Raw genomic sequence first — 19993 nt, 5'->3', positions numbered from 1 at the left:
TTAAATCAATTAACAGTTTTTAATGATGTCTTAAATGTATTTTAATTAATAATTTATGATTGTATATGAGAACAGTTAAAATTTTCATTTTTTTTCAATTATTTTCTGTTAAATAAAAAAAATATAATAAGGAAGTATTTGTAATTTTCCAAACCACAATGAATAATTCATATTTTAAGCAAATCTCAAACGGTGTATTTATAATTTATCCTACATTTATTTTATTGTACTCACTTTCATATGAAATTTACAATCATTTTAAATTTCTTAACATGTTTCTTAATAGCACACATTAACAAAATTATATTTTAAAATACCAATTCATTTTAATCTGCTCAATGCAATAGAAATTGTTCAATATTTTTTTGAGTAATGCACCATTTCATTTACTCATTGACATTATAAACCTTGTTTCCTAAAATTCTAATACAAAGTGATGACTCATGTACGGGTACGAAATATTCTTCCCGTATAATCCTGTTGATCAAGTCTGCGCTCCTCCGTACGTCGTCGCTTTACTCCCTGAAAATACAAACGTGAGCTAGCCGACGGGTGTGTGCCGGATACCTCTCCGATGCCTAAGTCAGCAAAATAGACAAACAGACAAAAAGCTCTGTGAATTCGGGAGTCAAAGTTGTGTGTTACCTCTCCATAGGTGATGTTTGTGAGCTTTTGTAGGTTTCGTGTGGCATAATCCTAGTAGGACTTTTACTCTTCCATGTAGAGTCCTCTTAAGATTCATATTCCTGAAAGATAATGCTTATCCTTCAACACCCCCCTCACTACTTAAACAAAGTGAGATGGTTTCAAACCGGTAGTATGGCAAAATGACCGGGATAACAAAGCCATGCTAAACGGGCCAAAACGACCGAACTTTAGTTAGCTCGGCTCTCTCTTCACAGCTTGTACCCCGGTTTTACCTATTAAGACCGAGCCAACCGTAGCAAGCTTGGACCGAGCTGACCAAAGCTAGGCTTACCGTGCGAAGTCGCTGTATCTCAGCTCCGAATGGCGTGACCGAACTAACTTCTTCTAATCGTGGTGACTGAACTATCCGTTGCTCTTTTTAGGACCAGACTAATTACCAAGCCTTTTTACTTAGTCTGGCTGCAAGAGCCTTACTTTGGACCGAGCTAACACTTGACCATGGCCCATCTCTCTAGCCTCTTCATTACGGCCCAAAGAACAGCCCATTGCCCAGCTCGGCCCAATTTACATATAAATTACCCTCTCAACTCATATAATTTAAAATATCACCTAAACTTGTTTAAAATAATAAATAATTTTTTTCAAATTAAAAAAATATTAAATAATTTGTCTCATTCGAAACCCACCGTTAATAATGTGCTTATTTAATGAATCACATTGTAGATTACAAGAATAATTACCAAAAAAAATCACATTGTAGATTACAAAAATCATTTAACAATTTCCAAATAAACCAACATTTTAGATTACGAAAATCATTTTTGGTGATGAGTTACCATACATTAACCGAAGTTATTTATGTAATAATAAGTGGGTGTTTGGGATTGGATTTTTAGCAATTTTTTTAATTATTTTTTTAAAATTAAAAAAGTACATTTATAAGTTCTATTCAACTAACCGATCAAAAAAATTGAAAATAAAAAATCATTAAAAATTTGAAAATAAAAAATTCACTAAAAATTGAAAAAAATTCACTAAAAAAAGTGTTTTTTTAACTTTGTTTGATTTTAGTGAATTTTTTTAAGATCTTTCTATATTAGATGGACTAAAAAAGTATTTGAAAAAAATTGACACAAGTTTTTATTAAAAAAAATCACTAAAGATAAAAAATAAAATTACAAAAATATTAGATTTTTAGCTGAATGCCAAAATAATGACTAAGTGAATTATAATGAAAGTTTCTTTTCTTTTAATGAAAACATAAACTCAAAAACATGACTTAACTAGCTTTTGATAAAGCTTTTCATTAATCAACTAAAAAAAAAATTCTTAAAAAGTTCAATACATACCACCATTACCAAAATATGACTAATTTAATATTTTAAATTTTAAAATTATATTACTTTTGATCTAGATATTGGTTTTTAATAATATTTTTAGAATTCTCTCATTAAGATCTATCAAATAAGATCTAAGTTGAGAATGAAATTCTTAGAAAAAAAAATTACTGTCGAAATTGACATAAATAATAATATTTTACTTTATTTGATTGTAACATTTTACACTACAACAAAATTGAATTTTTACGGCTTGCAATGCATGTTGTAAAAACTCTTTCACGACATGCACACAAATGCCGTTATATGACATGCCGTGAAAAGTTGAGCATCATTTACGGCATGCAGGTAAAGTTGTAAAAAGTAATAAATTAAACATTAATGACATACTTTGTATGTCGTATATAACTTTTTACGACATTTTTATCATGTCATAAATCATTATACTTTCCATGACATAATTTTGCATGCCGTAGAAGATTATTTTTAATATATTTATGGCATACTTTGTATGCCGTACATTGTATTTTACGACATTTTCTTGCATGTCATAAATCATCACATTTTTCACGACATAATTTTGTATGCCGTAGAAGGTCATTTTTAATATATTTATGACATGCCTTGTATGCCGTATATAATCTTCTACAACATTTTCTTACATGCCATAAATCATTACACTTTTCACGGCATAATTTTGCATGTCGTAGAAAGTTATTTTTAATATAATATATATATATAGGAACATGACCTTACCTAACCGTATGTAGACAATAGCTTATAAAATGCAACCTGTTACAAACCAAGCAGAAGTAGCAACTATGAAGTAAGCAAAAAAATCTAATATCCATACACCAAACAAACTGCATACTAACTGTTATCCTCAACTTCTATCATATCAAGCTGATAACAACCTCAAACATACAAATCAAAAAAAGTATCCAAATCATAAGATTCACTAATCTCTAAAATACGACTTTAAACATCCAAAAAGTATAACTACAAATCGTAAATCAATTAGCCCAATATTTCGTCCAAAAGAATGAATTGACTAGGCCATGCAACTGTACTTCCTATTGCATCTTGAAGATCATATATCTCATGAGTAGAACGAAACAACGGCACGTTGAATGTTACGTGGTTCACCCATACTTTCCAACACAAAAGTCCAAGAATTGCATGATGCACCTTTGACTTGGGATCCCTTGATGCAATTTGGCCTTCTGCAACCACCAAGTTTGACCCCTCCCAATGCAACAACTTGCATTTGACATTTGCTAAGCTCGACACACCATTACTTTGATCCTACAAAAATTAAGAGTATATAAGCATACTGCATAACATTTATCCCATTTACGAAGTATTAGTTCAATAAAGGAAATGAAAGTGTCAAAAAGCTTCAACGAGAACTCACTTACATATGTCATCAATGTCAGAAAAGAAAATTTCAACCTGATGAATACATATTTTGAGGTGGTCACACTTATGAGTCTACTCAACCTGATGAATTTATAAAAACTAAATGGACATTCTAATTCAAGTGGATCTCTAATAAGTTGGAAACAGTGAGAAATGAAAAGAAAGAGAACTTTAATTTTATTTTATAAGTTTCATTTCTCACCAAAAGTAGTGAGATTTGGCAAGAAACAAGCTCTGATTGCTTGTGTATCTTCTATAATACCGAGATTGTTCATTAATGAGAGGGTGATTTATGATCCGGTGTTGGGCCGAGGTATCGACCGAGCAAGTTGAGAGCCTAGCAGTGCATTGGGCCGAGATGATCGACTGTTCACCCAGAGATGGGCTACCAGAACTTGGGCCGGGCCGAGTTTGGACTGAGTGTATGCCGCCCCGGACCGTATGGAAGCTGCTCGGCCAGGAAGTGACCGGTCAGACCAGGATGCTCGGTCCGAGGATGGTCGAAACCAGACAGACCGAGAGACCAGCGCCCGGAAAGGCGCGGTCAGCCGAGGTAGTTGATTGACCGGCGAGAGGGCCAACCAAAGGAGGAGCCCGGGCTAGGCTTTGCCGAGATGCCGCTTAGCCCGGTCCTTCATGTGTTTGTCCGGCTAGGCGCATGGGTTTGAAGCATGACATGGCCGAGGTAGAACAGCTCGGCTGCCGAGCTCCAGCTGTGAGGTCAAGCAGTTGAGGTTAGGTGGTGAATGGCATGGTTTATGCTGACAGATGGGATAGCAGAGCCACGTGTCAGGAGATGACTGGGAGTGGATATGGGGTTCAGAAGGTATAAAAGCATGCCTGCGCCCCCCATACGCGACACACGAACACATCTGTAAGGATTTCTTACACTCAAACACTCTCTCCCTTCTCTCTATCCATCCTAAGGTGTGTGCTAACTTGACCGTCGGAGGGTTTTTCCGGCCACACACCGCCGGGTAGCTCACCATTACTTGCTCGCAGGTGATCGGACATCGACGGAGCTCGGAAGAAAGGAATACGGGCACGCTGAAATATTTGCTCCCCGTACAATTGGCGCCGTCTGTGGGAAATTCTCAGACAAAACCTTGTCTTCCAGGTTCATCTGATCGCCGTCCATGGCGAACAACGACGAGTTCCCGTTTTCCGCCATCGACGGAGCCACCCCGGAGTATACCCGAAGGAGAGAGGGACCTCCTGCCGTCCATCCAATGGCAGACTTGGGGACGCCCACTGGAGGACAGTCAGGAGACGCGCGGGATAAGCGCGGAAGGAGTCATGGGCGTTCACGGAGTCCGGACGGTCACCGGCGGAGAGACTCACACGCCAGGCGACTGGAGAGCAAGTTAAAGGACCAAGACGCTGTTATCAGGCGGATGGCGGCGGAGATGGAGGATCTTAAGCGGCATGTCAAAGGGAAAGGTGTAGCTGGAGTGGGAGACCATAGTGAGCGCACCCCGTCCCGCCGGTCAGGCGATCAGAGTCAGCGACGTACTCAGTCCATTTCCATCACCAGGAGTTACCAGGTTGGTGATTCCGACATGCATGCAGAAAAATCTAGCGCGCAAGACAGTACCTACAAACCCTCACGTCCGGCGACGACGTCGAGGTACTCTTATTCTGCTCAGTCAGAGGACCTACGGGCAGTGTTAAGGGAGCGGGCTCGCCGGCGCGAAGCTCAGAGAATACCAGCTTTCCAGCGGCTCTCCTACGGGGTTCATGCCAGCGAGGAGGTCGGAATGCCTCCACCCCGCCAAACAGTGCCAATATTTGAAGATACAGACCTGGCCAGACTGAGTGCCACCCCTTTTTCCCTGGAGATAGAAACAACGCCGCTTCCGGCAGGTTTCCACTAGCCTAAGTTCACGCTCTACGACGGTAAAACCGATCCTTATATGCATGTGAGCCATTTCCGACGGACTTATGTGCCTAATCTTCCCGTCCAGTTTAGGTGAGCTGGGCTTAAAGTGGTTTGAGAGGTTGCCGGAAGGGAGCATACAACGGTGGCATTAGTTGGCCGAAGCGTTCGTTACGCGCTTCAAAACCAACACAAAAACACCAAAGGAAGTCGATCACTTGCTGAGTGTCAAGATGGAACCGTGCGACACACTGAAGGCATACAGTTCAAGGTATTGGGAAACCTTCAACGAGATCCTAGATTGCCCGGTCAACCTTGCAATCACGCAATATAGGCGTGGTCTCCCGGTCGGACATAGACTGCGGGACTCGCTTACCATGCACCAACCGACCTCCATGGGCCAGCTCATGCAGCGCATTAATGAGCACATCCGAGTAGAGGATGATGCGTCAGCTTCCACCGTGAAGGCCACTCCGGTCGGAACAGACAAGAAGACAGCAGGCAAAGTGCACGCAGTTGGGCAAGAGTCCAGCCGCTCAAATGACCGAGCAGAGGAATCAGACCGAGGTTCAAATCGTAAAAACCGGGGTAGAGGACGTCGGAATGACCGGGATGACTAACCCCGAGATGACGTTGAGGACGCAAACAGGAGAATGAAGGCAAGGACTGGCATAACCACGGTCTTCAAGATTCCAATCTATCGCATACTTAGCGAAATCCGAGACGAGGAGTATGTCCGGTTTCCTGCTAAGTTGGGCGATGGACAAAAGGGGTACAATCCGCGGTATCGTTGTACGTTTCACCGGGAGAGGGGCCACCGGACTGAGGATTGTTTGCCTTTGCGACAACATTTGGAAGAATTGGTTGCGGCCGGGCATCTGGACCTTTACATTGATGGCGGCGTGAAACCAAATCAGGCTCCGGTCGATCCCAGGGGACAGGATGACCGAGATGCACCACCACAAGGAGTTATTAATGTCATCCACGGCATCGTGGAACCGGAGCGCGTTTGCGAACTCCGGGGCATGATCAAGAAGGCAGAGCATATGAGAGAAGTTTTGTCAGTACAGCCTGCCATCAAAAGGGGGAAGACAGAGGAGAAAGATGTGATTAGTTTCACCTCAAGGGATTTAGAGCGTATCCAGACGCCGCACAACGATGCTCTTGTAGTAACACTACGCGTCAAAGAATTTGATGTTAGACGGATCTTGATCGACCAGGGAAGCTCGGTCGAGATCATGTATTATGATGCGTTCAAACAGCTCAAACTCCGTGAGACAGACTTGGCTCCGGCCACTTCGCCACTGGTTGGATTTAACTCGCAGCCGGAGTGGCCATTGGGAAAGATTATCTTGCCGGTCAAAGCAGGATCCGTGGTCAAGCAAGTGGAGTTTTGGGTGCTACAAGTGCCTTCAACGTACAACCTTATCCTAGGAAGAGGATGGCTTCACGCCATGCAAGCCGTAGCATCGACTTACCACCAGGTGATGAGATTCCCCTCGGCTATGGGGGCAATCGAGGAGATTTGGGGTGATCAGGTCATGTCCAAGCAATGTTTCGTGGCGGTCAACGGGAGCCGGGCTGCCAAGGGATTCGTTCAAATGATCGAGGGACCGGAGGACCGGAGTGTCTTGGATGATGTTGGCACCAAAGCCGAAGACAAGGCTGTTGAAGAATTGGTTGAGGTGCGGATTGATGCCGAGCAGCCGGACAGATTCTTCTTGCTCGGTTCAAGTCTCTCGGCCATGGAGAGAACCGAGATGGTTTTTGATGGCGAATATCGAAGTCTTTGCATGGTCGCCCTACGACATGCCTGGCCTTGACCCAAGCTTTATCTGCCATCACCTCAATGTCTTCCCTGGAGCAAAGCCAGTCATCCAGCGAACAAGGAGATCGGCGCTGCATCACGCCGAGGTAGTAGCAGAGGAGGTAAAGAACTTGCTTGAGGCACGAGCAATACAGGAAGTGCACTACCCTCGGTGGATTTCCAACACGGTAGTGGTGCCTAAGAAGAATGGAAAGTGGCGAGTTTGTGTCGACTACAAGACAGTCAACCGAGCTTGTCCAAAAGACAGCTTCCCTTTGCCGCGCATTGACCAGCTAGTGGATTTGACGGCTGGACACAATCGGCTCAGTTTCTTAGATGCGTACCGCGGCTACCACCAGATTGCCATGCATAGGCCTGACCAAGAGATCACCTCTTTCACGACTCCAATGGGACTCTTCTGCTATCGAGTTATGCCCTTTGGTTTGAAAAATGCCGGGGCAACCTTTCAGAGGATGGTGACCAAAATGTTTGCTCCTTTGCTCGGTCGGACAATGGAGGCTTACATCGACGATATGGTGGTAAAGAGCCGACATGAGGCAAACCATTTGTCCGACTTAACCGAGATGTTCGCCATTCTGAAGAAGTACAAGCTGCGCTTGAACGCCTCGAAGTGTGCCTTTGGTGTGGGATCCGGGAAATTTTTGGGATTCTTAGTCACGAACCGAGGCATCGAAGCAGACCCTACTCAGATTAGAGCCGTGCAAGAGTTGAAGCAGCCCAACTCGGCTAAGGACGTGCAGCATCTGGCCGGGATGGCCGCCGCGCTTAATCGATTTATAAGCCGGTCATCAGATCGCTGCCGCCCTTTCTTTCAAGCATTGAAGTCAAAGTTCTCATGGGATGACGAGTGTGACCGAGCTTTGGCCGAGCTCAAAGATTATTTGTCTTCTCCGCCGCTGTTGGTTACACCAGAGCCCGGTGAGGAACTCTACCTTTACCTTGCCGTCTCCCAGCACGCAGTAAGTGCGGTGTTAGTCCGGGCTGAAGGAATCAAGCACCTCCCAATTTTTTACGTAAGTAAGACCTTGCTGCCGGCTGAGACGAGGTACTTGCCGCTGGAAAAGCTTGCGTTGGCACTGATGATGGCTTCGAGGAAATTGGCACATTATTTTCACGCCCATACCATCGTCGTACTGACCGAGTTCCCCCTCAAGGCCTTGTTTGAGCGCGCAGACTTTTCAGGCCGAATTTTAAAATGGGCGGTCGAGTTGGGACAGTTCGATGTGAAGTTCCAGCCGCGCACCGCAATCAAAGCCCAAACCTTGGCCGATTTTGTTGCCGAGTTCTCACCTGGCACTCATCCGGTATGCCCGGTCGACATTGCCGAGGCAGATGATGAGACGCACACAATGCCAACTGAGGCACAACCAGCTGCAGAAGGTCGCGCCGCGGAGTTAGCGCGCACCATCGAAGTTCCCTCAGTTTGCACGGTAATACCTCCCGGTGCTGCAATGACGGAGTTGTGTATCACCAACCCATCCACTCTGTCCGGTACCGCATCACCACGGGGGGAAGGAATGGTTCCACACACCTCAGAACTTGATGATTCGCCTACGGACTTGGGCATTCTGAACCAACTTGCTGAGTCCGGTGCCGAATCATCAAGGGGGGGAGGAATGGTTCCAGACAGCTCAGAACCTGCGGCCGGCTTCACACCGCAACCTGGTGATTCGCCTACGGACTTGGGCATTACGGACCAACTTGCTGAGTCCGGTGTCGAATCACCAAGGGGCACTGACTTTGAACCGGTCAACACCAAACTTGACACCGCACAGCCGAGCAGTTGTGATCCCATTGCCCTTCGCAACTCTCAGGACCCATCTGACTGCTGGAAGCTTTTTGTGGGGGACATGTGGAAGCTTTTTGTTGATGGAGCGTCCAACCGTCATGGTGCCGGCCTAGGTATCGTTCTTATATCCCTGGACGGCCTAACCATTGAGCATTCTATCACACTCGGCTTCCCGGCGTCTAACAACGAGGCTGAGTACGAGGCGCTTCTTGCTGGGCTCAAGAGCGCAATTCAAATGAAGGCTGCCGAGCTTCTGGTATATAGTGATTCCCAGCTTGTGGTTAACCAAGTTTCATGGATTTATGAAGCGAAGGACGACAGGATGGCGAAGTACCAAGCTCTGGTCAGGGACCATATCAAGCAGTTTGAGGCAATCAGAGTCCAGTGGATTGGCCGGGAAGAAAACAGCCGGGCTGATGAACTCGCCGGCCTCGCTTCCATGGTAGATAGCACGTCTCCAAACCCCCTGTTGATTGACTTTCTTCCGCGGCCAAGCATTGAAAACGCCGGGCAGACGGATGTACTCTGCGCCGAGCTAGGTCCTTCATGGATGGACCCCTTGATCTTGTTCCTCAGAGACCAGACTCTTCCAGCGAACAAGAAAGAAGCACACAAAATCCGGGTGAAGTCAGAGTGGTTTTGGCTCTCTCCATCAGGCGCGTTGTATAAGAAGTCCTTCACCGGTCCGTATCTCAAGTGCGTGCACCCGAACAGTGTGGAGGCCTTCTTGTTTGAAATTCATGAAGGCATTTGTGGCAGCCACATCGGGGGCAGGTCCTTGGCCTACCGAGCTATTTCGCAGGGGTACTGGTGGCCGTGCATGCAGGCCGACGCGCAAAAATATGTCCGCAGGTGCGAGAAATGCCAGAAATTCGCCCATCAGATCCACCAGCCTGCCAGGGAACTTCTTCCCCTCACCAGTCCTTGGCCTTTCGCCATGTGGGGGCTAGATATAGTGGGACCATTGCCAACAGCACCGGGCAACCGGAAATTCTTCATCGCGGCCACAGATTACTTCACAAAGTGGGTTGAAGCTGAGCCCTTGGCAACCATCAAAGAGAAAGACGTGAAGCGATTTGTCTGGCAGAACGTTGTCACGCGGTTTGGCGTCCCCAAGATTTTGATCTCTGACAACGGCACCCAGTTTGACGGTCGCCTATTCAGAGGATTTTGTGAAGATCTGAAGATAGAATTCTACAACTCCACCCCGGCCTACCCGCAGTCCAATGGTCAAGCCAAAGCGTCGAACAAGACTATCCTGGATGGGTTGAAGAAACGGCTGGAAAAGGCCAAGGAAAAGTGGGCTGAGGAATTGCCCAGTGTACTTTGGGCATACCGAACAACCCCGCGACGTTCAACCGGGGAAACTCCATTTGCTTTGGCTTACGGCATGGAGGCGGTCATACCCTTGGAAGTTGAAATACCTACCCTCAGAACCGAGAGTTTTGAGCCCGAGCTAAATGCCGAGGCCATTGCCTTGGAGCTGGACCTAGCGGAAGAGCGCCGGGAGAAAGCCCTCATCCATGTGGCCGCCTACCAACAAGAGCTCTCCAAGAAGTATAACAAGACAGTGCACCCCAGACCGTTCAAAGTTAGAGATTGGGTTTTGAGGAAGATTATGGGCAACACCCTGGTGCCAGGAGAAGGCAAACTAGGGGCAAATTGGGAAGGACCCTATAAGATCACTGGTCTGGCTGGCAAGGGGGCTTACCACTTGGAGGATCTAGAGGGAAGAGCCATACCCCGGCCATGGAATGCGGCCAACTTGAAATTGTATTATTTTTAAGCTTTTTACTTTCCTCTTTTTGTAAAGCAATTTTTTGGCTTGCAAAGCAGAATGTAATTCTTTTTGTCAAATTATAGAAGTCATTTTGCTTTAGCACTTGGATTATTGTTTTAATGTTACGGACCGAGATGATGTACTCCGGTTGGAAGAGTTGGTGTTTTGTCCAACCTAGAATTCCCAACCGAGATGGTGTACTCCGGTTGGAAGAGTTGGTGTTTTGTCCAACTTAGGATTCCCAACCGAGATGGTGTACTCCGGTTGGAAGAGTTGGTGTTTTGTCCAACTTAGAATTCCCAACCGAGATGGTGTACTCCGGTTAGAAGAGTTGGTGTTTTGTCCAACTTAGGATTCCCAACCGAGAGGATGTACTCCGGTTGGAAGTGTTGGTGTTTTGTCCAACTTAGGATGCCCAACCGAGGTGATGTACTCCGGTTGGAAGAATTGGCGTTTTGTCCAACTTTGGATTCCCAACCGAGATGATGTGCTCCGGTTGGAAGAGTTGGTGTCTTGCCCAACTTAGGATTCCCAACCGAGATGATGTACTCCGGTTGGAAGAGTTGGTGTTTTGTCCAACTTTGGATTCCCAACCGAGATGATGTGCTCCAGTTGGAAGAGTTGGTGTCTTGTCCAACTTAGGACTCCCAACCGAGATGGTGTACTCCGGTTGGAAGAGTTGGTGTGTTGTCCAACTTAGAATTCCCAACCGAGAGGATGTACTCCGGTTGGAAGAGTTGGTGTTTTGTCCAACTTAGGATTCCCAACCGAGATGATGTACTCCGGTTGGAAGAGTTGGCGTTTTGTCCAACTTTGGATTCCCAACCGAGGTGATGTACTCTGGTTGGAAGTGTTGATTTGTTCGACTTAGTTACAGCCGAAGTGGCTACTTCGGTTCATGAATTTGTCTTGTTCTGCTGAAGTGCTTAGACCGTGTTATGTATTCCGGTTCGATGAGTTATACTGAGATGTTTTGCTGAAGACAGAACTAATTGCAACCGCGCAGACACTTGCAAAAATTCGAATTTTTCATTGATAAGAAATTCATTACAAACGGAGGGGACAGAGCCCGGTTACATTAAAAAAGTTGGAAGCAAAAATACATAAACAAGGAAAAAGAACACTAAACTAGGGGGGAGAGATTGGTGAACTCGTCTTCGCCGGCATCAAGGTTGACGGTAGGGCTGACTTCTTGGGCACCGGGCTCAGCACTGCCGGGCTGTTCTGGCACCTCGGCCTCCTCTGCCTCCGAATCTGTGTCGTCCTCTCCATCTTCAAGTCCCTCCTCGGTCTCTGCTTGCAGAGCGCTGAATACGTCATTTGCGTAAGGCACAAGGCAGACCGGTAGAGAAGCTGGGGGAGGGTTGGCAAATACGTCGGTGTCGGAGCCTTGGCCGAGGTGTTCGCAGGCAGACTTCCAACCGGCCTTGAAGTAGATGTCTTGTGTCGCAAAGACCTGCTTCTTGTAGCTCTGCTCGGCCTCGTTGAACCCGGCGTTGTTGGCAGCCCGGCAAGCCTTCCTCTTCGCCTTCTTCAAAGTGTCAACCTCGGCCTGGAGCTCACTTTGTTTTTTCTCGGCTGCGTCCAGCTGACCGAGCAGTCTGTTATTGTCAGCGTTTGCTATCTGGAGGGAAGCCTTAGCCCGGCCGAGCTCGGCTTGAAGGCTCTCTACCTGGCTGGCTGTGTCGTTTGCCTTTTGCCTAAGCCGGTGGATGCGCTCCAAAACAAGATGTTGTTTTTGAATGGCCTGCACAAAAGCGAAGTAGATTAGAAAGGAGACCGAGAAGAAAAATTACCGAGCAAACACTTTGTGAAATTTTCAAAAGAGCGCCGACTTACCCTGGCCATGGACTTCACGGATGACTTGACCAACCGAGTGTCAGGGACGTGGTCACTGCCGACCACGTCGCTCGGTAGTAGGAATGCTTTGGACAGATCAAAGGCGAGCAGATGCTCTTTGTCAGCCTTGATCGAGGCAGTTGCTGGGATGTCCTGACCCCGGTGTTTCAACTGTGGACGCCAAGCCGGTACTGGGGCGGGGGCGTCAGTCGGATGCTCGGTAGTTAGCTCGGCGACTAACTCGGCAGATGGGTCTGCCCGAGCCCTTTTCCCGGCCCGCCTTGCAGAAGGTTCTCGGCTGGATTGGCCGGTCGGTTGAGAGGCAAGGGCGACCACAGCGCCACTGGATTGACCGGCGACGGGTGAGCGAGTTGAAACGCTCGGCAGCTCGGCGGATGTGGCGGTGAGCAAGTTCTTGATTCTGCTGCGCTTGGCCATCTCTTGTTCTTCGGTCAGGCAAACGAGGGGCACGTCTGGCAGAGTAGGATCCGGTGGAGGAGTTGGAGCTCGGAGGAAGTCGGTGACCTTACTCCGGCGGGGAGCAGAGTATCTATATGTGGGACTGTAGCCGAGGAGTTGGTTACAATCTCGGTCGCGGTAGCGAAGCGCGGTCCTGATCGCCTCGACGTTGGGGAAGTTGTAGTTGGCTTGCAAGGCTTGGATGGCTGCAAAAGAAACAAGAGAATCATTAGTCTACAGAAACATCAAGTGTAAAAACCGAGATAATTTGCACGGCTTACATGTGCTCCCAAAATTTTTGCTAATCATCCAGCCCGGTACCTCGGCTGTCTCGTAGTTACCAGACACCCAGAAGAAATCATCGTCATGGAGATCCTTGTCTGGTGTGCCGGTCACGATTTTCTCTCTGCCCGGTCTAATCTTGAGGTAATAGGCGAGACCGTCGCCGGTGTGGCCCATCGTGTATTGCCTCAGTATCTCGGCTAGACCTAAGTTGATGCCTAGCCGATTGTTTAATTCGTGAACGCCGTTGATTATTCTATAAGTGTTGGTGGACACCTGTGTGGGTGCCAGCCCGGTGCGGCGGAGGAACTCGGTTATAAGAGGGTTGAGCGGGAAACGAAGACCCCCTTCAACGATGGATAGCACGGTGAAGGGGCACTCATCCCTACCCCAAGGTGTGGTCTCCTCCTCTGCGAGCTGCAGGTGGACATCGGCCGGGACGCCGTACTCCTCCCTGAACGTAGCCAGCGCAGCCGGAGTATCCACTAGGAAGCGGAATTTCCCCATTTTTGGTCGGCCTAGTGTATCCCGGCTGAGGGGTTTGGCTCTGTGTATTGGATGTTGCCCGGTCCTGAGAGCCTCAGGAATGACAGTGGTCCCCTTGGACTCTGCAGGAAAAGGATGGCAAGTGTTAAGTGTTAGCGCGGTCGCGCGAAAGGTGCTGGATTTTAGCTCGGTCATTAAGGGTGCCAAACCACCTCGGTTGTCTATTCTATCTAAGGAGCCCGGTCGCCCAATCGGACCAGATGTTAGCCCGGTTGAACGGCCAAGTCCTTTTGTCATCTCGGTTTTTGCTTTGGTTGAAACAAACATGTTGTTTGCCCGGTTTGGTCGGTTTTTTGGATCAAAAGAAGGCCCAGAGCCCGGTTCACCCCAGTTCTTCAGTGTTCTTCAGGAAGACGAAGAACACCAAGAACAGTGGAAGGTTTAATGCGGATTCTACGACCTATGCCCTAATAGCTATGTTTTTGTACCCTAATGTGTGTAATATGAAAGAAAATAGCAACTAGGGGGATCGAAAACCTTACCTTTGGAGGATGGGGGCTGTTCTTCCAAGAATGAGAAATGGCAGTCGAGATAGAGGAGAGGGCTTGAGCTCTGGATCGTCAGATAGTAGAAAGGCAGTAGGAAGGAATGGCGTAGGGAGGCCGTGTGTATGTAAGAGTGAAAGGCCGCCAAAATTCAAAATCTGACAAGAACGGCGGGTTGGCTTCTCGATGACCAATGGGAGCTCGCCACGTGTCCCCATTTATGGCTACGTCAGGATTGAAGCGACGGGATGAAGAAACGAAGAGCCAGCCGAGCTACTTTCGACGAAAAGGCTGTAAGCCGAGGAACATGACCGGGGAAGGATAGCAGATTAGCTCGGTGAAGGCTTGGCGACTCGACGACCGGAGAAATGTTATCTCGGTCGAAGTGAGTAATCCCAGTCACGCTTTCGCGGACGGGATTAAGGGGCAATTGAGAGGGTGATTTATGATCCGGTGTTGGACCGAGGTATCGACCGAGCAAGTTGAGAGCCCAGCAGTGCATTGGGCCGAGATGATCGACTGTTCACCCAGAGATGGGCTACCAGAACTTGGGTCGGGCCGAGTTTGGACTGAGTGTATGCCACCTCGGACCGTATGGAAGCTGCTCGGCCAGGAAGTGACCGGTCAGACCAGGATGCTCGGTCCGAGGATGGTCGAAACCAGACAGACCGAGAGACCAGCGCCCGGAAAGGCGCGGTCAGCCGAGGTAGTTGATTGACCGGCGAGAGGGCCAACCAAAGGAGGAGCCCGGGCTAGGCTTTGCCGAGATGCCGCTTAGCTCGGTCCTTCATGTGTTTGTCCGGCTAGGCGCATGGGTTTGAAGCATGACATGGCCGAGGTAGAACAGCTCGGCTGCCGAGCTCCAGCTGTGAGGTCAAGCAGTTGAGGTTAGGTGGTGAATGGCATGGTTTATGCTGACAGATGGGATAGCAGAGCCACGTGTCAGGAGATGACTGGGAGTGGATATGGGGTTCAGAAGGTATAAAAGCATGCCTGCGCCCCCCATACGCGACACACGAACACATCTGTAAGGATTTCTTACACTCAAACACTCTCTCCCTTCTCTCTATCCATCCTAAGGTGTGTGCTAACTTGACCGTCGGAGGGTTTTTCCGGCCACACACCGCCGGGTAGCTCACCATTACTTGCTCGCAGGTGATCGGACATCGACGGAGCTCGGAAGAAAGGAATACGGGCACGCTGAAATATTTGCTCCCCGTACAATTAAAATGCACTAAAAGAAAAGAAACATCACCCATATCCCTATATCACATTTTGCTCTTTTAGTCATCCAAACATGATAGTGAGAAAACACGATAATTTCTTTTCTTTTCTTTTACAATCATTTCTTTTTCTTTTTCTTCTAACCCCACAATCCAAGCGGAAGGTAAATTTTGCCAAGAAACAAAAAAGTGGGCAGAAAATCACTATCATCAAGTGTTGGCTTAGAGCTAAATTGTTACTGCTAGACCACATTTTAGCCCTAAAAATATGACAAGGCTCAAAAAAAGGATCTTAGGACATACAAAGGCTATTCAACCACTACATAAACATTACCATCCGAGGTATAATTAAGACACATTTGAATGTTTGAAAAAATATGAATTGGATCACTTTAGGATTGGCTCATTAACAAATTAGATAAGTACATGTGTTGCACTGTAAAGATGACAACTAAAAAATTGATTAATTTACTTTCTTTATGAGAATTTAAATTAGTTCATTTCTTTAAAACGTAGAATTACTTAAATATAAAATTGAGATATTCAAAATCTCTTTTGTTCGACACAACAACACTCGCACAAAATTTGAAATAACTCATTTACACATTCACAAGTTTTGAATTAGTTAATTTCCCACCACGAGGATGGAGACAGAATGTTATGTGGGTGAGCTGATGGCTTTGATCGTGAAGGTGACAAACTAGAATTTGGCAAGGAAGGGTTTAGGGGAAAGAATATTGGGTGAGAGTTAGCTGAAAGTAATGTTGATGAATTCAAAATGAGGGATAGGGGTGGTTTAATCACCACAGTTCAGGTGGTGTAAAGAGTGACTGAGTCTTAACTAGTCTAATAAGAACTTGCCATGAGTAGATTTAATTCACAATACTATAGTCAGAAATTGATTGGCATGAGTGGAAACTGGAAAATTGCAAGAGAATGGGCTTCTACATTAATAATCAACAGTTACATCATTTTCGTTTCAGAACAAAAGATAGATTACTACAAAGAAACCTGATTTGAGACTATTTGGAACTTATTCTGTTATCCAACCTTTATCTAAAATCTACATGTCACACAATCCTATTATCTACCATGTCTAGGTTAAGGAGGTAAAGAGGCATTCGAGAGCGAATCAAGAAAAGAATAACAAACGCATTTCATATCCCCTCTCCCTCAAGGGCCATATAGCTTCTAAAGCCCTTCAGGGTAGAGCAGATGAGACTTGCTTTCCTGTTAATATGCGCAAGACTTTAACAGAATGGTAACTCACCGTGCTTAAGACCGTCAGCTTGTGGTAGTACTGGGAGCACCTGCAAGAAATAGAGGACCGAGTATATCTTTGGATTGTATTCAACACATCACCTTTCATTTCTTTTAAGTGTTTTGAGAATCAAACACCTCATATTTACATGAAACTATTATAATACTTTTGTTTTTCTCTACTGGTACTCCTGACATTTGCCTTGATGAAATTCCGATTACAGATTTTGCCTATATGCTAGTTCCAATAGTAAACCCCACAAATATCAACAAAACCCTAAAAGAACTCTATCAACCAAGAATTATGTCAATTGACAATTATTTTCAGTACCACGAGAGAAACAGTGAGCTAAATCCAATGAAAACGCCATATCAAGTCAACATGCTTTATGTTGACCATAAAAAAAGAAGAAAAAACGAAAAGTTGTCATGCTTTGAAATTAGTAAATCTGCCAGACCACAAAACTTGGTTATTCTAATGAGTGGAGAATATGCAGCAGTGCCTATTTGGTTTGAAGCTCAATCTCCAGCAAATCAACAATGCAGTTTATAATTTCATTACTACAAGACCAGTAGTAAACTACAAAATGGACTTTGAAGAAAGAAAAAAAAGGCACTTCTAAAAACAGCATACCTTACCATATCTAAACCAGTTGGAAGGTTTGCAATTGAAGAACCACCACGTTTAGATAATTTCATAGCTTCAATGCTTTCAGTAACAAAACCAACTTCATTCACCTAAAAAACCATAAAAACACTTCATTAAGAATATAGCTACCACATAATTCCAACAATTAAAGACATGAAAAGTAGATAAAAATGTTTTGAAAATACTATTTTCACTCACTGAAGTTGGAAGGTTGTTATGAGGAGTAGATTAGAGTAGATTGGAGCTTCTTTGGGAGGGATTGGTACCCTACAATCAAAGATAAACATGCAAGTGATTTAAATATAAAATAACAAATTAAAGACAAACAAATTATGTGCCATGACATTATATTATCATGTTTAGCTTTTCCTCTTACATCATTTTGCCTTCTTTCTTTGATAAGCATGGCTCTTATCTCATCGAGTTATTGTTCTAAGTCCAGCACCTTACTTTCAAGTTTTCTCACGTGCTTGTTTTGGTGTACTTGTGCATCAACCTTAGATGGTAATGCCCCAAATCCCAGCCCTCGTACACTCCCACGACGCTCGGGACCAAAAGTATGAAAAATCGCATCATCTTTTATAGATTTTGGACCCTCATCAGTAGAAGCCTTATGAAGTTCTTGAACATTTTTCTAAAAATATAAAGCATGTCTTAATAAATTGATGTGAATGCAAATTCTAATACCAAAAAAAAAAAAAATGAAGTAATATTGGTACCACAGTTGCATCAAGCACTTCATTCATGGATTTTCCTTCCTTCCTCGTATGCCCTTTAATCTAAACATCAACTCTTGATATGGATGATGGTGCTCGACTTTCTCTTCTCTAGAAAATAAAATAGAAAATGAAAATCAACATGATTAAAACAATCTCAAAGTAACCATACTTCATACCCAATTTACAAAATTACTTGAATCACTCTTAAATTTACCATTTCATCCTCTAATCGTGCATAACCTTTACGACTCATGGTGTGAAAGAGGGTTTGTTTTTTTCTCATTGCCCTAAATCTTTTACTCTTTGCCTACATATACAAAAGAAGAATGTCATAATTTATATGATTAATAATTCATAATTGAATCACTATGAGAAAATTTGTTGGTCTAATTAGTTCATAAAAACGAGAGAATTTCTATGAGAAAACTTACCTTAAATTCTTTGGAAGTGCGTTGTTTCACAAATGCTTTCCATTCGACCATTTCTACATTATCAGGTTTGGTGAGGACAATATTGTGTGCTAGCTTAGCACTTTTACCAAGAGGTCTTATTTTTCGTGATAGTTCAGATTTGTGTGAGCGCCATAATCTACCAAACTTTTGCATGATGTGTTTCCTATGGCAATCATGTATTTTGAACCTAAGCTGCATTTGCATTTAAACAAAAATTTAGTGATTAGGAAAAACACTTAAGTTGATAGTATAATAATGAATTAAATAAATATATGTTACCTTCACACAAGCCTATAGCTTGTCTTTAACCTCTTCTGGAATATCAGGCCATCTCTCTATGGTTATTGGCACCATCTCTCGTGCCAAGATCCCTTCTAAAGTCGATAGTTTAACTGACTCAGGTCCTACAGGCTGATTCCTTTCATTGAAGTCAATTTCATCACACTTTTGTTTTCCTTTGTCATGCATCTTTAACTTTGATGCCCCCCTAGATTTCTTCTTTGGTACTTGAGTGGAGTCTACAACTCCTTCCATATCATGTGATTCAACATGTGGAGAAGTAGAACACTCATCTAAAATTCTGAATGATGCATTTCTTCTTTCATCCATTGTTGCAGCAATTATAACTTCACCCTCTTTTCTAATTCTTTTCTCAGCTTTTTTTGAACTCTGTGCAATACATAAGGAAAAACAAGAAATAATGTGGACAACAATTGGTTATAAATTCAATTTTATGTTAAATGAGAAATAAAGTACCTCTCCAATCATCTTGCTAGTTGACAATTTCAAGATTCAACTGTTAAATCAACAACAATAAACCTGAGTCATTGCAGAGCAAAACAAATATCAGTATTAGCCACCTCTGAACTTTGATTTCTGTTTGTGAACAAAAGCTAAATACAAAATCTAAATTTTATTTAGAGAGGGTTGAGAGACAGAGAGAGAGAGAGAGAGAGATCGAGACCAGGGAGTGAGAAAGTAAGGGGGCCTAAATTGTTTTCAGTTTTTTTGTTTTAGTTATTGTAATATTTTAAATAATTTTTTTTTACTTTTTAAATTCAAATAATTTTTATATACTTAAAAGAAATATTTTATTTTAATTTTAATAATGTTTTGCTTTTTAATTTTTTTTAAAAAATTCACTAAATTCAAAAAAACATAAAATTTAATACATTTTATATATATTATATTTTATTATTTTTTTTACAAATATTTTATTTTTTAGTTGTATTCAGATTAGGCACATCTAAAAAATAAAAAATAAAAAAATTATTAAAATAAGGAAAAATATCAAATCAAGGTAATTTTAAAAAATAATAATTACAAATTAGTGAGAAGCCATATAAATATTAATCATTAAAATTATAAACGTTTTCATGAATGTGTAATTTTTTTTTTTCAA

The 19993-nt window shown here is 44.2% G+C and overlaps 2 long non-coding RNA genes across 2 annotated transcripts; both read right to left on the bottom strand.

The window, feature by feature from the left end:
* Positions 1 to 2849: 2849 nt before the first annotated feature.
* Positions 2850 to 17614, bottom strand: LOC114285986 (uncharacterized). Its single transcript, XR_014328703.1, has 2 exons — positions 17411 to 17614; positions 2850 to 3290 (listed from the first exon to the last, which is right to left on the bottom strand). It is a non-coding gene; the product is annotated as an uncharacterized LOC114285986 (long non-coding RNA).
* On the bottom strand, positions 17610 to 18770 carry LOC145789148 (uncharacterized). The gene is made up of 4 exons (XR_014328704.1): positions 18354 to 18770; positions 18140 to 18247; positions 17797 to 18054; positions 17610 to 17687 (listed from the first exon to the last, which is right to left on the bottom strand). It is a non-coding gene; the product is annotated as an uncharacterized LOC145789148 (long non-coding RNA).
* Positions 18771 to 19993: the final 1223 nt, after the last annotated feature.

Source organism: Camellia sinensis, chromosome 5, assembly GCF_055761805.1.
Source record: "Camellia sinensis isolate YWXY chromosome 5, ASM5576180v1, whole genome shotgun sequence".
Lineage (NCBI taxonomy): Eukaryota > Viridiplantae > Streptophyta > Magnoliopsida > Ericales > Theaceae > Camellia > Camellia sinensis.
Note: the sequence above shows the minus strand (reverse complement) of the source record. Positions and strands in the feature narration are given on the sequence as shown.